General features: G+C 45.3%; 1 pseudogene; it reads left to right on the top strand.

The window, feature by feature from the left end:
- The first annotated feature begins 351 nt into the window (after positions 1 to 351).
- Positions 352 to 1,138, top strand: LOC142457884 (checkpoint protein HUS1 pseudogene; annotated as a pseudogene).
- Positions 1,139 to 18,787: the final 17,649 nt, after the last annotated feature.

Below are 18,787 nucleotides of genomic sequence, written 5' to 3'. Positions count from 1 at the left end.
AATTGTAATGCATCCTAAATGAGCTAGAACGCCCACTAAACAAGAGTGTGATCTCCATGCCGATTGTCCTCAACATCTAGGGTCATAAGTTGCGTATAATAAATAGTCAAGAACTAGCTACTGAGTCAAGGATTTTGCGGAATGAATTTTCAACATGAAATGCCTGCATAACAAGTCTGTCTGTGGGATCGCTGTGAGCTGACATAGACTTGACTGTAACAGGCTTTTGTTTTTCTTCTCATACAGAGATATCTCATGGTGTTTGACAGTTTTAATGGTCTTTGTGTTTGATTCAAAAACTATAAAATATGTATAAAGTTCAGTTATTTAAAATAACCCTTGAGACCAGCCATGAAGTTTCAGGCCAAGATCGTGGACACAGCCGGTCTGAACCACTTTACATGCTAACTTCTCCAATGAATTTCAAACGGAAGGTATGTCTGCAGAAAACAATGAGATTTATGTAGAACTGAGACCAGGAAACGAATCTCACGCCTTGAAAACGGAAGAGAATGCCAGAGCCTTAGACATCAAGCTAATAAGCATTTCCCCTGCCTTAAAGTTTCTATAGAACCGCTGTTGGTCTCAAGCAGCAGTCGCATTGTAGACACATGACATCCCCATGAAAATGATTCTTGGAAAGCTGTGGAAGGATTTCAAAGAACCTCCAGTTCCAGAATCTGATGTTAGTATTTATTGACCAGCACTGAAGGCCATGAAGTGTTGCGGAAAACATGAAAACTATTAGCAGTCACCTTACTATTGAAGCAAACCTAAAGGGAGAAATGAACTTGACAACAGAAACTGAATTACTGTGTGTTACACTACAACTCATTCTAAAGATCTTGGGAGTCCCCCCATTAGCCTCTGAAAGTGGTTCTCAAGGTAGAAACCTGGGAGAAGTGGCTGCGGTACGCAGAGATATCGAGACGCTCCCACAACCTCTTCTTGGACAACAGGTGAATCCAGCAAAGGCCTTGGCAATGGTAAGAAAACCCGGATTGCTCGTTCTGACTTGGTTCACGAAGATGTGTCCCTACAGCGCTACACACCTTTCCAGACTTGGGCGCTCAAAACCCTTGTCGTGTTGAGAAGAGGTTCGTGTTTTCTAAGTCATTTTTCTCTGTGCTCAGAGTAGCATAAGTTATGCACGCTTTACTATTTCCCCTTCTAGCTGTTATCACTAAACACTGAATTAATGGGATGCAACTGGAGAAGCACATTATTCAAAAACTATTTTAACCCTCAAAATAAAATTAAATTAAAAAAATAATTTTAAAAAATTAAAAATAAAATAGTTCAAACTACATCATAACACGGTCATTAGGACAGCAGGAGGATATAAAAGATGAGATAGAGAAAGGCTAATCTCACCCCGATGGAAAAGATTTCATTTAATTCCTGCACCTTAAAACTCGATTAAAAACAAACCAGGACATTTCCATTACATGGACTGCTATCTCTACAATAATAAAAAGTAACGACTTACATGGATGTGTCTCAAGAACATTGTGCTGAGTGAAAGAGACTTTACACAAAAGAGCACTCGGATTGTGCGCTCCCATTAGTGTGAGATTCTAAGACGGACAAACGAATCTCCAGGAAAAAGACAACTAACACAGGACAGCCTCCGGCACTCGAGTAGGCGTGTGAAGAATGTTTCTGAAGTTATGTTAATATTCTACATCTTGACAGGAGTTTGTATTACTCAAGTAGATGCATTTGTCAAAATGTATCTAGTGGAAAATGGTTTAATGCTATACTTAAGTTTCATGCATTTTGGTGCATGTGAATTTACCTCAAAAAAAGGTAAAGAGAAGAAATATTGACCTCTTCTTAATCATGTCTTTAGGGGTGGGTGGCACAGGTGTCTGCACTGACTATGAAATGTATCAAAATATAGGCTGGATTCATGTAAGAAACAAAGGGACACATAAAAATGTGCACACATCTGATTTGTTTTAAAAACAACGCAGAAAATACAAACCAGTTATAAGCAAGGCTGCCTTGTTCCTCCGGTGAGGGGGAACCTGGTGGAAGGACGGGGAGAGAGGGGGTGAGGGAAAACAACTCTTGTCCTTGTTGACATTCCGGTAAAGCTCTGCCCTTAGATCCATGGTCATGTTTCACATATCCCGCCCCACCCCAGAAAACACAACAAACGCAACAGAGATGAGGAGGGCACTCAAAATGGAACACAAAGGCATCCTCGAACATTCTATGACAAATGAACCCCGGAACTGCAATGAAGAGCGATTTGAAGTCACCATGTGTCGGCCGGTTTGTCATGCAGGGGTGGCTTGTGTGTTGCCGTGCTGCTAGGATCTACGTCACTGGTGTTTCAAATGCCAGCAGGGACACCCTATGGGAACAGAGCTTCCAGACCGAGAACAGACTGTGAAGAAGGAACAGACGGCCACTTCAGAAGAATTAGCCCCTGGAGACTACAGATAGCATCAAACACTGTCAGCTGCTGAAAAGCTAGAGCAGAAACAGGTCCTTGTCGGGGCTAGAGCCCGGAGGTGGGCTCCTCGGGTCAGGAGGCACTCAGAGTCTGCGTGAGGAGGAGCCGCCTTCTCAAAGGAGAGTCTGTGCTAATGGCCCAGAGCGGGAAGCCTGTGGGAGTCGAGTGCCCGGGACCTTCATTTCCTGATGGGACAGGACTCAAATATGAAGAAACAGCTGCAAAAACCAATTAACACTTTGAACTTGGAATGTAGGAAGCATGATTTTGGAGGTTTGGAAGTCATTAAAAATGAGAAAGGACATGCAAAAAGATCGGACTGGTATTGGCCATTGTGAATCGTGACGGGGATGGCATGATCAAGAAGATGGCACTGAATGCACTGTCAAAAAGGATATTGGAAATCTATCTTGATGTACAATACAATCTGTGACAGTATAATGGTTATCCTCATACAAGGAAATCCAATCAATATAATAATTATTCAAATGTGTGCCACAACCACTAAACCTGGAGATGAAGAAGCTGAAGAATTCTATCAATACCATCAGTCTCAAATCGATCAAACATGCAATGAAGACGTATTGATTATCACTGGTGATTGGAATGCAAACGTTGGAAACAAAGAGAAAGAACGGTAGTTGGAAAATATAATTTTAGTGATAAATATGAAGCTGGAGATCACATTACAGAACTGCACAAGACCATGGACTTGCCCTTAGTAAATTTCTTTTCCAACAACAGAGAAGGCAACTATACACATGGACGTCTCCAGATACAACAGAGAAATCAAACTGGCTACATCTGTGGGAAGACATGATGGAAGTGCTCACCATCAGCAGCCAAAACAAGGCCTGGGCCTGACTGTGGAACAGACCATCAATTGCTCATATGTAAGTTCAGATTGAAGTTGAAGGAAATGAAAGCAAATCCATGAGAACCACTATACACCTTTGAGACTCTACCACCTGACTTTCAAGAACATCTCAGGAGCCAACTTGATGTATTAGACACGAATGACAGAAGACCTGATGAGCTGTGGGAGGACATCAAGACCATCATTCATGAAGAGAGCCAAAGGTCATTAACGAGACATGAAAGAAAAGATCAACGTGGATGGCAGGAGAGACTCTTAAACTTGCTCTTCATCAGTGGAGCTAAGGCCAATGGAAGAGAGAATGAAGTCAAAGAGCTGACCAAAAAATTTCAAAGGGGCAGCTCAAGAAGTCAAAGTAAATATGATAATAAAATGTGGAAAGACCTAGAATTAGAAAAATAAAAGGGAAGGACATACTAAGCATATCTTAAACTAAGAGAACTCAAGAAAAAAAATTCAAGCCACAAGATGCAGGATTGAAATATTCTCTGGGAAAAATATTGGATGCAGAAAACATCCCAAAAAAGATGCAAAGAATAAACAAAGTCACTGTACTAAAAGAGAACTAGTCGATATTGCACCATTTCTAGAGGTAGCGTATGATCAAGAACCAAAGGTATTGAAGGAAGAAGTTCAAGCTGCACCTAAAGCATTAGTCAAAAACAAGGCTCCAGGAATGGATGGCACACCAACTGAAATGTGTCAACATGCTGATGAAGCACTGGACGCACTCATCTATGTCAAGAAATTTAGATGATGCTACTTGGCCAACTGACTGGATAAGATCCCTATGTACACCCATTCCAAAGAAAGATGACCCACCAGAAGACTCCAATTATAGAACACTAAATAGAAATAAACGGACGGCTCTTCCTTACAGTCTAATTCCATTTAATAAATGTAGAAGGAAGGACACAATATCCCATTTAAGTTTTACAAACAGTAGCTTCTAGCAAGATCCTCCCTCCAGGGAATGCTAAAAGAATCAGGAGAAAATTCAATTATCCAAGTGAGCAAAGGGAACCTCACGATTAACTAAATGGAGGGGCAGGGACCCCTCGGGACTGAATGAGGTGGGCATGACATCACTTCTGTAATATTCTAGTAAAAACGACGTACCTTCACCTAATCAGGAGAAAACTTCAGAAAATGCTAAATTCAGAACATTCCACAAAAGAAATGGCCCTACCTTCCCAAAAGGCTCCTCGTTATAAAAGAAAGAACCGAGGTGCCGTCACAGAGTGGAAGAGACTGAAGAAGCAAGACAACCACCTGCACCGTGGAATCCTGAATTGAGTCCTGCAGCGAAAACCAGGCGTTAGGGGCGTTAGTGGGGGAGACTCGATGTTCTCCTGGTGACCATTGAGCTGTGGTTACAGAAAATGTTACGGTGAGTGGCTGTGGGGGAAGGGCATTGGGGAACACCTGCACTACTTTTGTTACTTTGCCGTAAGTATAAAATTACTTCAAAATAAGTTCAAAAAATAAAATGAAGGAATGGAGAGATGGATACATAAGAGTAAGTAAAAAAAATAAGTCTATACTATGCTTTAGTACATAAAAATATCCAAATGTGAAGCTATTGTTTCTCAGCATATTCTCCATCTAGGTCCAGATACTTCTGAAGATGTTTCCATCTCTCTAGCCCTTCCCCGAAGAATTCTGTACTCTGATTTACACCCTTTCAAAAGGACAGTTTTGCATCCTTAAGGGACTCACATTGTCTTTGAAATGTTTTTGAGTTTGGGGAGCAAGAAGAAGTCTGAAGGGGCAAGCTCGGTGCTGTGGGGTGGACGGGCTAAGATTTCCCAATGAAATTTTGGAGGACGGTCAGTCGGTCCTTGCTACTCTTGAAGAATGAGCAGGTATATCGCCGTGGTAGGAAATTTTTCTCAATATCACTTTCTTGGTCTTTTTCTCACCGATGCAGTTACCCATTTTCTTAAAACTTTATATTAAGCCCCTGGGTTCATCCTGTGTCCTTTCAGCAAATCACAATTGTCCCTTGGAAAACCCAGAAAACACTCACGGCCACCTTTGAGCTGACCTATCTGCTTTGATGTCAACTGTCCTAGCTGATGCCCCAAGAAGCCATGTTTAATGGGACCTTGCTTTATGGTGCCCTAAAGAGATGGAGGCTGGTGAGTGTCCCACTGAGAGAGCTTGTCTGCAGTCACCCGTCAACTGCAGAGCAGGCAGGTGTAGACATGTGGTGACTGGAGCAACTGTGCATGTATGAACTGGAACCCGGGACCACACGGCTTTCTGTACCCTTGCATATGTAATGAAGAAGAATAGCAGTAAAGAGTAATTTTTAACGGTGGCCACCTGTGAGTTTCAAAATAAAATGTTATAAAAATACAATAAACTAAATTTGATTTTGATTCCGGTGGTTAACATATTTATTTCTAAGAGAACATAAAGAGCACGAGGAACCCTCCATTTGACACGGATAAAGTTGATACGCACAGGAGAACCACATCCTGGCGTGGGGACTTGGAACAATCTAAACAGTAAAAGGGCCAAGCACGCAATAGCTGAGGAACATTCAAAACCTCGGGAGCAAGAAGGGAGTGACAAACAAGAGAGAACTGCCTATATTGTCAAGCTTACTAATATCCTAGACGCTAGGCATCTCTTAGTAGAGACAGTGGCCCTATTAAGAAGCCCAAACTATATCTCCAATTCAAGGCCTGTCCCTGTGAGTTCAGATAAATCTTATCAAGTTACTGATTAGAAGAGGGAGGAGGTGGTGAAGTCAGCTAGGCCAGAGCTGGTGTAAGTTGGTACAGTGCCCTTATTTAATATTATTTAATTGCTAAATAAACTGATTTAATGAATCCGCCCCACTGTAAAATGATGTAACAAGCCATAAATCTGCACTGTAACCTTTGGTGTCCTGTATGAATGTACAGACTCTAACCCACATATTTATCACTGAACACGGGAAGCTGTGGAGCTGTAATGAAATACGCACATGTTCCTTGGAGACTGAGAACCAGGGGATGCTGAAGGGAAAAACATGATCTTCATGCTCTGAAGATTCACAGATCAGGAAACGTCCTATGAGATAATTCAGAAAGCTTCTGGTTCCCAGTATAGAACAGGAAACACGAAAGGTCCAGTCCAGCCCAGGAGGATATACATTTAGGGAGCATTCCAAACCTCGTCCTCTTGGGAGCTCAGAAAGGAATCAGACCCCGACGGCGGAGACGTCATCTGCTGCGGAACTTAGCTGGTTCTACACACGAACTGTGCTTCTGGGGAATTTTGTTTGTAACGTAGAAATCAGTTTCAGAAACGGGGTCTAACTAGGAAACTAAAACAAAAAGCCAGCTTTCACGATGATGAATCCTCTTCTAACTTGTATCATGGAAAACTTGACTATCTAGGTCTAGAACGGATAGACCGAGTGTATACAGAATGGACCATGGTTCACAATCAGGACCCTTTCACTAAACCGCAGCACCAGTGTCCCCAAGCCCTTGCTCTTTTCAGGCTTACATCAGAATCTTTTGTGCCCACATTGTGTATCCGTGTGAGGAATGTTCAGTGTTCCAAATTGAATCCTAGGGAATGAAAACTTCTAAAGAACCATCATTTGAAAAACAAAAATAGCCAATGCTCACTGAACACTTGCAATGTGCCAGGCACTGTGTGCAAAGCAATTAGATGTCCTCACTCATTTAATGATAATAATTTCTCCCTAGACTGTTAACTGGACCTCAATAGGACTCAGAGTAGACCTATTGTTTACTGGCAATTCCAAGAGATGGACTGATAACGCTGAGGGCAGCCTTTGAGCCTCCTCCACAGCCTTCAGTCTGTGCTGAAGGTTTGCCAAGGATTGCATCGAAAATGATCCCAGCTGCATTTGCTTCACAAGCGCCAAGTGGGGCCACACCTCCCAGACAAGGCTCTACTATTGATTTATAATTCTGCCTACTATGCATATAGCACACCTCTCTAACACGCAGAGAATATGCTTCTGAGAGAAGTAGTTTTGTGACAACACTGTACTCGTGCCGCCTGGAAAAGAATATGAGACATCAAAGCCATGTAAATCCACTCAAAGATTCGGCAATAAGCATTTAATAGGGCAAAGCAAAGTTCTGGAAGGTCCACTGTTCTAATAGACACTCCGGGACTATGATCTTAAAAGGGAAGGGGAGAGTCAGTCCCTTCCAATGACTGTTTTAGGTCAAGCCACTCTCTCCTTTCTTTCCTGACTCAGAACAAGAAGGAGGCCCGTGTGGTTCTATAGACATGTCACCCACAGCTTCTTACTGCGTCTTCCATATTGAACAAAATCTAAGTTTATTCTTAAGGATTGTTTCACCTCACTGGCATTAAAGGCATACCTTGGTTTATTGCACTTCACAGATAGTTCATTTTGTACAAACCGAAGGCTTGTGTCAAGCCTGCATTCAGCAAGTCTGTGGGCACCATTTCCCCAAGAGCACGTGCTTGCTCATTTTGTAGCCCCCTGTGTCGCATGTTGGGGAGTCTCACGGTATTTACGCCCGTTCATAATGCTGTTGCACACGTAGTGGACTATCGAATAGTCTGAACAGAACGTCTACATGCACTGGGAAATGACAAAAACAGAACTGTGTCTCACTTTATTTACTATACCTCTCCGGAGGTATGCCTGCACTACCAAGCCCAAACCAAACTCACTGCCATCAAGTCGATTCTGACTCGGAGCAACCCTAGGTTTACAAGGTAGAGCTGCCCCCATGGGGCTCAGAAGGCCGGCGGGTGGTTTCAAACTGCTGACCTTTCAGCCAACAGCCCAATGAGTAACTACTATGCCCCCAGGGCTTGGCTGGCTGAGTGCTAGGACAGAATCCAAATCCGTGTGTCATTTAAAATGTGGACTTGTGTGGGTTATCTAGACCAGGGGTGTCAAGCTGGTGGCCCGCGAGCAGCATGCGGCCCCCGGGGTAACTTTTTGTGGCCCCACAGCTCTGAAATAAAATGAAAATGCCAAAAATTGTCATGAAGAAAATAGCACTTAGGGGAAATCTATGCAATACTGTGCACACAATTCCCTCGTTAACCCTTTAACTACTGAAGACGAGTCGACAAGTGGCCCAGTGCCTTTCCTGGGGGCCGGTGGACGTGTATAAACGCGCTGCCTCGGTTCTCGCGACGTTTGGAAGCGATATGGCTGCCACTCTCAGTGTCACGCAATGTCAACAGATCCCAAGAGCGAAAAGGTTAGAAAGGGCACTCTGGGTTGTGCTGTTATGAATCATACCCAGTGGCAGTGCTAGTTCACATTTTTAGAGGGAAGCCATTACATTTGTGCATCACGTTTGTCAGCTGTCCAACATTTTGTGCTTTTTATTAGTTACTTTGTTATATTTTCCGGTCACAACATAAGAGGTAAGTGAAAACTAGTAGGAGGAAAGCGCTGGCAAGTTTCTCGGGTAAAAAAAGAATAACTTTAGCTTTAGAAATACATTAAATAAAATAAATGTTTAAATAAAAGCAATCAGATAGTGTTTTAATGATCCTATCTATATTCCTGACTCCTCACTTCAAAATGTAAATTTGAAAAATTTGTAAATGTGGTGTGGCCTGTGTGAGTCTTGCCTGTTGCACCCAATGGCCCGCGTTTTCAGTGAGTTTGACACCCCTGATCTAGACTATCAGAAAAGTAGCAAGCTCCCCTAAGTTATAAAGGAAGAAGATGAAAATGCCTCAATTACTATCAGTAGAAGACTGGATAAAGGAACTGGGACCTACGCACCTTGGAATTCTACACATCGCTAAAGAACAATAACCAAAGCATGAAGTACCTCAGGCATGGATGGGCCTGGAGACCACTGTGCTTAGTGAAATTAGGCAATCACAGAAGGGCAAATGGTATATGAGATCATCGTTACCGTGGCAAAAAACAAGTTAAAGACTTTCGTACCCAAAGGAATAAGCTTTGGAGATTACCAAAGCGAGTGAGAACAAGGGGCGGAAGATAAAGCAATGGGCTAGACTGCTGAGGGGTGTGAACGTGTGTGGAACAGAAGACTGGCATCCCCAGGAAGAGAGGTCAGGGAGGGAGCGTGTGAGGGGAAAAGTACTGCAGGGGGTGGGGTGGGAGATGGGTGGGTTGATGAATGTTTTAAACTGAATATAAAGTTGATGGCCTAAAATGTAAACCCCATCTAATTTACAATACAAACATAAAGTTTCCAAAAAAAAGAAAAGCAGGTTTCTGAGCAGACCTATTCCTCTTCTCAACATACCATAACTACCCAACCAACTCAAATTATAACAGCAAGGCAAAATATATTTTTAAAAATCATAGAAAAAAAGAGATTACAAAGTAGTATTTAAGGTATATGCTTTGGCATTTGGGAATCTAAACCTTGCTGGCTTGATTTCTAACTGTAAAATCGAAATACTGGACTTTGTAAATTACTGTGGAGATCAGGCAAGGTTCGTACATATACACAACTGATTACAACACGATCCATCTGTTGTTAGTTGCTGGCGGGCCAGCTTTGACTCCTGGTGACCCTGGATATGCTTGAATGAAATGTTGCTCAGTCCCACGCCACGTCGTAACCACTGGCAGATCTGAATTTACCGTGGTGACTACTTGCGTAGTCATCTTCCAGCACCACACCCACTCACTAATCAACTCTTTCGTCCAACATTTCACATTACAACAATAGTAACAAAAAAAAATCTATCCAACTAGTTTATGCATTAACGGTTCATGCCTGGCATTAGTGGATGCTGACGTCCCTGATGTAGCCCGTGCTACATAGTATTTCAACCATCCGGGAGGGGAGAGGGGGCACAGTTCTAACCTGCTAGGGTGCTGGGTGGAGTGGGGTGGGGACAGGAGTGAGGTTGATGGGGATGGGATGGTGCCGAAAGGAGACTGGGACAGCAGCAGCCAATGACGTGAAGGTGGGCCTTCCTTGGGGCTGGAGGAAGTGGGATTCCAGGGGTCTACCTCCAGGTCCTATCCCCGAGGAGTAGCAGGGCTGAGCTAGGTATGGTCAGAAGGTGCTCAAGAATACTTGGGGTTGCTGAACCCCGCCTTAGCTGGCTAGTGAGTGTGCAGCCCTGGATGCTTTCTCGATATACCCTACTAGGTGGCATAGGTTAGGGTGGAACAGGCTACCTGAGTGACTGGGATCAGTGGTTGAGTTGCCAGCAACAGCTGTACCTACAAGTCAATGGCAGAAGTGGGGCTTGGCTATCACGGCCTCAGAGGAACATCTGGATTGTTGGTGAATGATGGTGGCTGGTGAGGCCCAGCAGGATATTCACAACAAAGGTGAGGGGGTGAGGTAACATGGCCACTCTCCATCTGTGCATCAGACTTGTTTTCATCTAGCGGCCAGGTCTCTGGAACTTAACCATGTTGATGAGTGAGGAGTGGGTGTATGTCAGGCAATCATCTGTTGTCATCTATGACATTGTCATTGACTAATTTCCAGAAATAGATAACCAGATCCCCCTTTCTAGTCTCTGTCTGGAAGAGCTGCTGAAACCTGTTCATCACTGGCAACTCTGCTGGTACTTAAAATACTGGTGGCATCGTTTTCAGTATCGTAGCAACACACAAGACACCACAGTGCTGCAACCTGATAGGTGGATAGACACTACATAACAAATATATTCAGCCTCCCGCAACATTCTAGAGTGACCAATGTATAGGCATCTACATCACTTCTATAGATGAGGGGAATATCCCCCGCACCCCCCAAAAAACCCTTGAAAAAAGCTAGGCTGGGCAGAGCTTTCATAGAGTGCCGTCTTCCCACTAGGCAATCATAGAGCAATTCGCTCTGAGTTAGTGCACTCAGTGGCATCGCCTGGGAAGATTCTCTCTGGTCACAGTGAATTTTTTCATAAAAGCAGGTTCACTTCAACCTCATTTCTTTTGATGGCCAATTTAAGAGAATAGCGTGAAGTTATGAAATTTTGTTTCCTGCTCAGGAAAAATGCTGCAGAAACTGTTGTGATGTTGAACACAGCTTATAAGGACAGCGCTATGGGAAAAACACGTGTACAGATGGTTTTGTTTCAAAAAGAGTGAAATGTCAATTGATGACAAACCTCATTCTGGGCATTCGCCAACTTGCCAAACAGACAAAAATGTTGACGAAATGTGTGCACGTGTGCTTGGAGACTGATGATGGATCATTGAAGAGATAGGAGAGTTATCTTGACTATCTTGCAACTCGGTTCAGCGAATTTTAACTGAAGATTTGAGAATGAGAATGGTTGTTGCAATATTTGTGTCTTGGGTTCTGACTGACCAGGAAATAGAGTGACGTGCTTCGGACGAACAGCTCTGAAGTGACCCAGACTTTTCCCCAAGGTCATTACTGGTGATGAGACATGGTGCTATTCTTACGACCCCCAAAGTCAACACCAATCGAGCCAGTGGAAGACGCCGTTGTCACCTTGCCCCTCAAAAGCTCATCAAGTGAAATAAAAGGTCAAGATGCTGCTCATTTGTTGTTTTTTTTTTATGTGAGGATGATAGTGCATTTGAAGTTCGTTCCACTGGGTCAGATTGTTAATCAAGCTTTCTGTATAGAGGTATGCAAAGATTGTGTAACCATGTGTGACAAAAAAAAGACCTGATTTGTGGCAGACAGGGGCACTGGTTTTGCTACCATGACAATGAACCTTCTCATGCAGCCATCTCAGTACACCAGTTTTTGGCAAAACAAAAACAAGCCCAGCATGCCTCTCTTGCCCCATGCCCCTTACTCACCTGACCTGGCTATGTGCAACTTCTTTTTGTTTCTGTGAATGAAGGAGGACATGAAAGGACAGTGATTTGATGACTTAGGAAAGGTGAAGAAAACTATTAGGGAGGTGCTGTCAGCTATCCAAATACATGAGTTTGAAAATTGTTTCCAAGAATGGAATCCGGATTTGGCCAATGTACTAAGTGTAACGGAGAGGACTTTGAAGGTGATAAGGTTAATATATATACAGCTTTGGGGGTGGAAATCTATTTTTTGGGGTGTGGGGTACCCTCTAATATCTGGATCTCTCTCTACTGCCATCACTCAGGTCCATTCCATCACTATATCTCCCACCTGGTCTCTTCTACTTTAATTCAAGATGCAAAACTTGATGGCGTCAGACCATAGACTCGTGAGTAGTTTCCCATTATTCTTAGGACCAAATCCTTAGCCTGATAGAAAAGACCCAGCATAGACTCCAAACACACCTCTGCTTCGCTCTCTCCTAGTTCACAAGGCTTTGCACATGCTTTTCCTCTGGTCTGAAATATTCTGCTTTCAGCTCCCATCCCCAATTAATGACTCCGATTCATCCTCCAGGGTTGGACTTATTTGTTACGTCCTCTGGGAAACACTGTTTTTAATCTGAAGTAGTCATATTTCCCTGGGGGGAAAGATGGGGCTCTCTGCTCCTGCAAAGCCTTTCAGCTCTGGAAGCCCCCGGGAGCAGTTCCGCTCTGTCCTACAGAGTCTGTGTCAGTTGGAACGGACTTGAGGGCAGTGGTTTGGGTGAGGCCATCTTTCACTGGTACAGGCCATGCATCTTTCCTTCTACACACTCCCTTGGCTTGTAACCATATCCTTACTTTTTGGGTCAGTATTTGGTCAGTGCCATCTCTCTGTGAGACCCTAAAATCCACGGAAGACACGGTCAGTAGGGCCTTTGCTCACATTTGTGTTTGCGTTGAATGTCATAAGGCACGATCCTTCTTAAGGAACTCAGTAAAGATTCACTCTTGTTGACTGTTAAGCTTCCAGAAAGAGAAGGCGGACTTGTTTCCCATTCTCTGGGTATCACAGTGAGCCTTCCATTACACCAATGTTCAAAAACTGCTCTCCGCAACTTCCTAGGGCCCAGTCCCATGTGCTCTTCTTAGCCGACTCAACTTCCACACACCATTTAGCCCTGTTATCAGGCCCTCCTTCACTTCCCGGCCTTTTTCCTTGGCTCCTCTCTGCTTACTTAAAATTCCAGTTCCCACCCAGAGTTTGGACTTGCTCTTCTTTCCTCGTCTGTCACCGATGGCTCAGCCCTTTGACATCTGCAGGAATCTGATCAAAGTGATGGATACGGTCCATCACAGCATGACAAATGGAAACTCACAGAAACATTCCTGGCAGTCGCAGAACCCGAAAGCCCGGTCATGTAGGCCACCTCGGAGCCTATTCTATCTGCTCTCCCCGAGCACCCTCCCCTACGACCATGTTTGAAGACCCAATCTCTCCTTCCAGCTCTGGCTTCCTTTGAACACAAGTCCTGATTTCAACTATCGAATCCCTATCTCTTCTCAGCTACCCCAGCAGCACTGTCAACAAGCCACAGATTTCCCTAAACCTGCTATGTTTGCCTCCTTTCCCAATCTCGAGCAATTGTCTACCGTAGATAGCCGGTTTTAAAGAATCAATACTATTCATGCAAGCTTTCTCCATAAAACCCTTGATCCTTCTCCTTTTGTAAAAGAGAGAAAACCCTTACTCTCGGCCCAATTTTCAAACATTTTTCAACGTCTTTCCCGAAAACAATCCAATCCAAGAACAAAATACTCATTAAACCTTAGTATGAATAGGCTTCCAAAAGTTGGAGGATAAAAAAAATAAAAAGTTGGAGGAAACATTTCATTATCTTTTAATAGATTGTTCCATGAACTTTTCAAAGCCCCCTCATACACAATCTGAAGACAGTAGTAATGAAACTATATGAACAGATTCTGCCTCACTCGACACTCCCGACAGACTAAACGTACTCAAGAACGAACGGCCACGGTAACAGCACCCTCTGCGTACACGAGGAAGACAGAGGCATCTCATTAACTTGGCATACATCCCACAAGCTGCTCTGCGAGGTCTCCTATGAGACCGGCGTCGTGGTGAGGCGTTCTTGAGTCAGCTCTGACTCCACGCTCCCTCGTGTGCAACAGAACGACCCGGGCCCCGGCCTGCACCAGCCTCCCAAGCGTTGTGTTTAAGCCTCCCTCTCATCGGGGTCTTCATCTTTTTTCACAGACCCTCTACTTGACCGAGCATGAAGTCCTTGTCCAGGGCCTGGTCTCTCCTGACAACGTGTCACTCTAATATCCCAATTATTCTCCCAAACACTATCTTGGCTGCCATCTAGCTGGCCTCTCCCCGGAGCCCATACTTTGTCCAGCTAACACCCCGCTCTGCTCTTGTCACTCCACCAGCCTGGCATCCTGCCCCCCCGTTTGGCTTCTCACGTACTTTTTCAGAGGCTCAGAACAAATGACTCAGACATGGGCAACACATCGCCAGCCCCACTGCTTCCTCGCCAATAAAAGCGAAGCTCAAGCTCTACCTTCCAACCACGCTTTTGCCTGTGCAACCACAGCACCGAATGCTTCTTAGACACTTCCTGCATATGAAGGGTGGCGTCCTGTGGGGGGCAGGAAGGTCCCAGAACAGGGAGGGTATAGAAAGGTGAGAGAATGTGGCCTCGCATTTTCAGGCATTCACAGTCCAGTGAAACAAATTCTAAACGGGCTACAACTAAGTAACCTACTAGACCGAAAGACAGAGATTCTCGAGTATATTGAGGCAAACAGTGACTTCTTCTTCCTCTGAGCTTGCATTCATGTGTACTCCTTCGTTTGGAAGCTAAGGCTATTGTACCTCTGTTTGAAATAAGACTTGATAACTGGCCTGTGAAAGGAGAGGCATTACAAAGAGAAGAGAGGCAAGAGGCCACCGTATTTATTTCTCACTTGATTCGATTTTGGATTGAATCAAAATTGATTCAATCAGGTATTTCTTCCTCTTTTTCAGGCAGTGAGGCAGGGATTTTTATTCACTTCACAATAGTTCATCATATTTCAGGTGAAAGTTTATATACAACTTAAGTCCTCCTTTAAGAATTTTTAAAATAAAATAAAATTAAACAAAATTTTTAAAAAACCACAATTGTATACATAGTGCTGTGCCATTGGTTGGCGCGTTTACCGTGTGTGAACCGTCCCACCGTGTCCGGCATTGCCAGTCTTCCCAGTCTCGTCTGTTCTCTTCCCACTGGTGCAGCTTGCCTTCTCGCCCGCGTTTTGGGGAAAGGTTAACCATTTGGTCTCAGTTCATTGTTCGAGAGAGCAACTAACTCACAGGTGATACTGCTTTGCAAGCCAATCTATTTACTTACAGAGATTGCTTTAGTTCTGTGTTCAATGGTTATCTTAGGACAAAAGTCGAGGGCAGTGGTTCTCAGCCTTCCTCATGCCGTGATCCTTTAATACAGTTCCTCATGTTGTGGTGACCCCCAACCATAAAATTATTTTCATTGTACTTCATAACTGTAATTTTGCTACTGATATGAATTGTAATATAAATATCTGATATGCAGGATGTATTAGGTGACCCCTATGAAAGGGTCGTTCTACCTCCCAAAGGGGTCACGACCCACAGGTTGAGAACTGCTATCTAGGGGTTCCTATAATCTCCTTTGGTCCCGTTGGTATGGTACTTTTTAAAGAATTTGAGTTTGGGTCTATGTTTTTCTTAGACTCTCTCTGGAGCCTTCTATTATGTCTCTGGTCACAACTATCAGTATCAATTGCCGGCAATCACTTAGTTCAGGTCTCAGGTTTGAAGAGGTGACACTTCATGTTTAATAGTCCATTGGATTGGTTTCTTCTTTGATTTCATCATTAGCTTTTGCTCCTGGCTAAATCGAGACCACAAGTTGTATCTTAGATGGCCTCTCACAAGCGTTTACAACGCAGAACAAGACCCACCAAACTCAGCTGTAGAACATGGTCTTTGTGACCTGTGTTATGCCAATAAACTAAGCTGCTCCCCAAGACTATAACCCCACAGTTCTTGGACCAGAACACCAATCAAACAAATCGTCTCGATATGCCACGGATGCCTCCTAATGGCGGCCCCTTATTGCTTTGTTATGTTGTTGGTAGGAGCTATGGAGTTGGTTACAACTCACAGTGAGCCTGGGCACAAGATGATCCACTGCCCAGTCCTGCTCCCTCCTCACAATGGCTGCTGTGCTCGAGCCCATCGTGGCAGCCCCTTTGTGGTTTGTTTTATATATGTGCAGCACGCTCATCTTTCACTTTGCGACTGTGTGCCTCGCAGATTGCTGCCAACGCTGCCACTGGTAAGCTAACCCAGCTCCCTGAAGTGCCGAGAGGCACCCCACTCCAGTACACCTCAGCCCAGAGGCCCTCTGCTTCACTTCTGGGGGTCAGCAAGTCCAACTTGCCCAGAGGCACCCACTCCACAAGCCAGCCTTCTACGCAGAAGCACTTGCCTTTCCGTGCTCCGCGGGTTGGGAAGTCCGTCACTCTGTTCCACGCTCTGGCTCCCGGTTCTGCAGCGCCTCCGACGGGATGTGTAGCTGTGATCTGGAACCGGGGTTCACTGCACAGGGACCTCGGCTACAGAGCACTGGTCCCGCTCCCGCCTCTTGCTGCTAATGAAATCCTCCGCAGAGAGCTCGTTTTAGACGCAGTAGGAAGGCATTCCTGGTCACAATTACTCACAGGTGGATTCTACCAGTATCTTTCCCCACCTTCTCAGACCCAGGCAGGGAGAGGCCATTTGGTGGGAGTTAGAGACTTCGGCTAGCAGGACCACACTAAATAGTTCGCTGCCCCTGCAGGTTTATCTGTGTCTCTGGACCTCTTGCCTGAGCAGATCCGATATTTCAGGCTTCGGGATTTCATATAAGATAGTTTCCTCCTCAGGAAGATGCCCTGCCCTTTTCTTCGGCCCACCTGTTTGCGCCACCAGATTCTGTTCCTTCATGTGATTTTGTTATCGTCTGCTGCCTCCGGGCATTAAATTTGGTGCTGGGAGGTAGTGTGTTCTTTGGAGGTCAGGGCAGGACGTCTCCATATCAGGAGTGACGCAGGGCAGCCCAGGTGGATGGGGTATGCGTCTGCTTGTGGATGGACTGGTGACTCAATAGGGGGGGAGCATCAAGTTGTTTCAGTGGTTGCATGTGGAAGGTGTGCTGGTACAGGCAGGTGGCTGTGAGATGTGGGCACTAGGGTCTCCTCCTCCTCATCTGATGAGGATGCAATGATCACTGCAGGTGGGCGGTGTGGGGATGGTTGGCGGGGGGGGGGGAGGGGAGCACAAGCCTCCCAGTGTAGGTCCGACAGCACAGGGGGTGAAGCAGGGGCAGTGCCACCAGTCTGTAGGTGCCCCCCTGTTGCCGAGATCCCTGTGCAATGCTGCAACTACACCATCAGAGGAGCCGCAACAGAATCAGGAACCAGAGCACACCCAGACTGGTGTGCACCACAGTCGGCGAGCACACCCCTGATTCACAAGAGTGTGGGGTAGTGCACCACCAGGCTACAGGTCCCCAGGGACATGTGGCAAGGGGTGTTGGGTATCGGAGAGGTGCCAGCAGTCCAGCGTGAGTGCCTTGGCAGATGAGTGGGTGCCGCCAGTTCACAGGCTTCCGGTGTGGGTACCTGTGCAGATGATCCAGCATTGCCTGTTCGGTGCTGTGGTCTTCGGGTCCCTGGCAAGTGAAGCTGGGCAGATTAGCCGGTGTGACTAGTTCACAGGCCTCTGGCATGGGTGACTGAGTGAAGGATCAGGTGTCACCAGTATGTGGTCTCCTAGCACAAGTAGTTGAGTGGAGGAGAGGGGACACTGACAGTCCATGAGTCCCTGCTGTAGGTGGCTAGGTGAGGGAGTAAGTGTCCCTGGTCCACAGGCCCTCAACACAGGGGACAGGACAGCAGTGGATGCCTCTGGTCCATGAGGGAGGAAGGTAATTAAGGAGGGGCTGGGGCACCGCAGGTCCATGCGCCTCTAGCCTCGGTTGTGGGAAATTTGGACAGGGTACGGTGAAGGCGGCGAGAACTCTTCACTTGCAGTGGGTTGGGAATGCTACTGCCTGGCTCTGGACATGGGTGCTGGGGCACTTCTGCTGGGAAGCACCAGATGATGAGGGTCTTGGCTGGGAGTCTCAATATGCTTGGCAGACCCAGCTAGTAGGGTGCTGGTGATCGTAATTCTCCTTGTCCATTTGTCTTCATGCAGTTGCTTTCCGCTCGACACTTGGCCCAGTTCTTCAGCCTTCCAGTGGATGCTCGGGGTACCAGAGTTGCTGCCTGTGTCTGATTCACTTGTTTTCTTGACTCTTGGTGATAAGGGCACATCACGAGGCATCTGTCTGTGCCGCCCTCTTGGCCCAATAGCCATCCTACTTAAGTTTTTACAAAGGAAAGCACCTCAACTCCGTCATACCCTTTATTCTTCGAAGAATAACCTTTGAAAGATCAGAGCAAACCAGTCCTCAGGGAACGGAACTAGCTGAATTTTAAAGGTGACACATTCAATTGTCTTGGCCCCATAAAATTCTAAATGCAAAGCAAAAATCAACGATGTCTTCGAAGCCTCTCAATTGTAATTGAGAAATATGACCTGCAGAACATGAATGAAAATATCTCTGGCGAAGATCTA

This window comes from Tenrec ecaudatus, chromosome 1, assembly GCF_050624435.1.
Source record: "Tenrec ecaudatus isolate mTenEca1 chromosome 1, mTenEca1.hap1, whole genome shotgun sequence".
In the NCBI taxonomy this organism is placed as follows: domain Eukaryota; kingdom Metazoa; phylum Chordata; class Mammalia; order Afrosoricida; family Tenrecidae; genus Tenrec; species Tenrec ecaudatus.
Note: the sequence above shows the minus strand (reverse complement) of the source record. Positions and strands in the feature narration are given on the sequence as shown.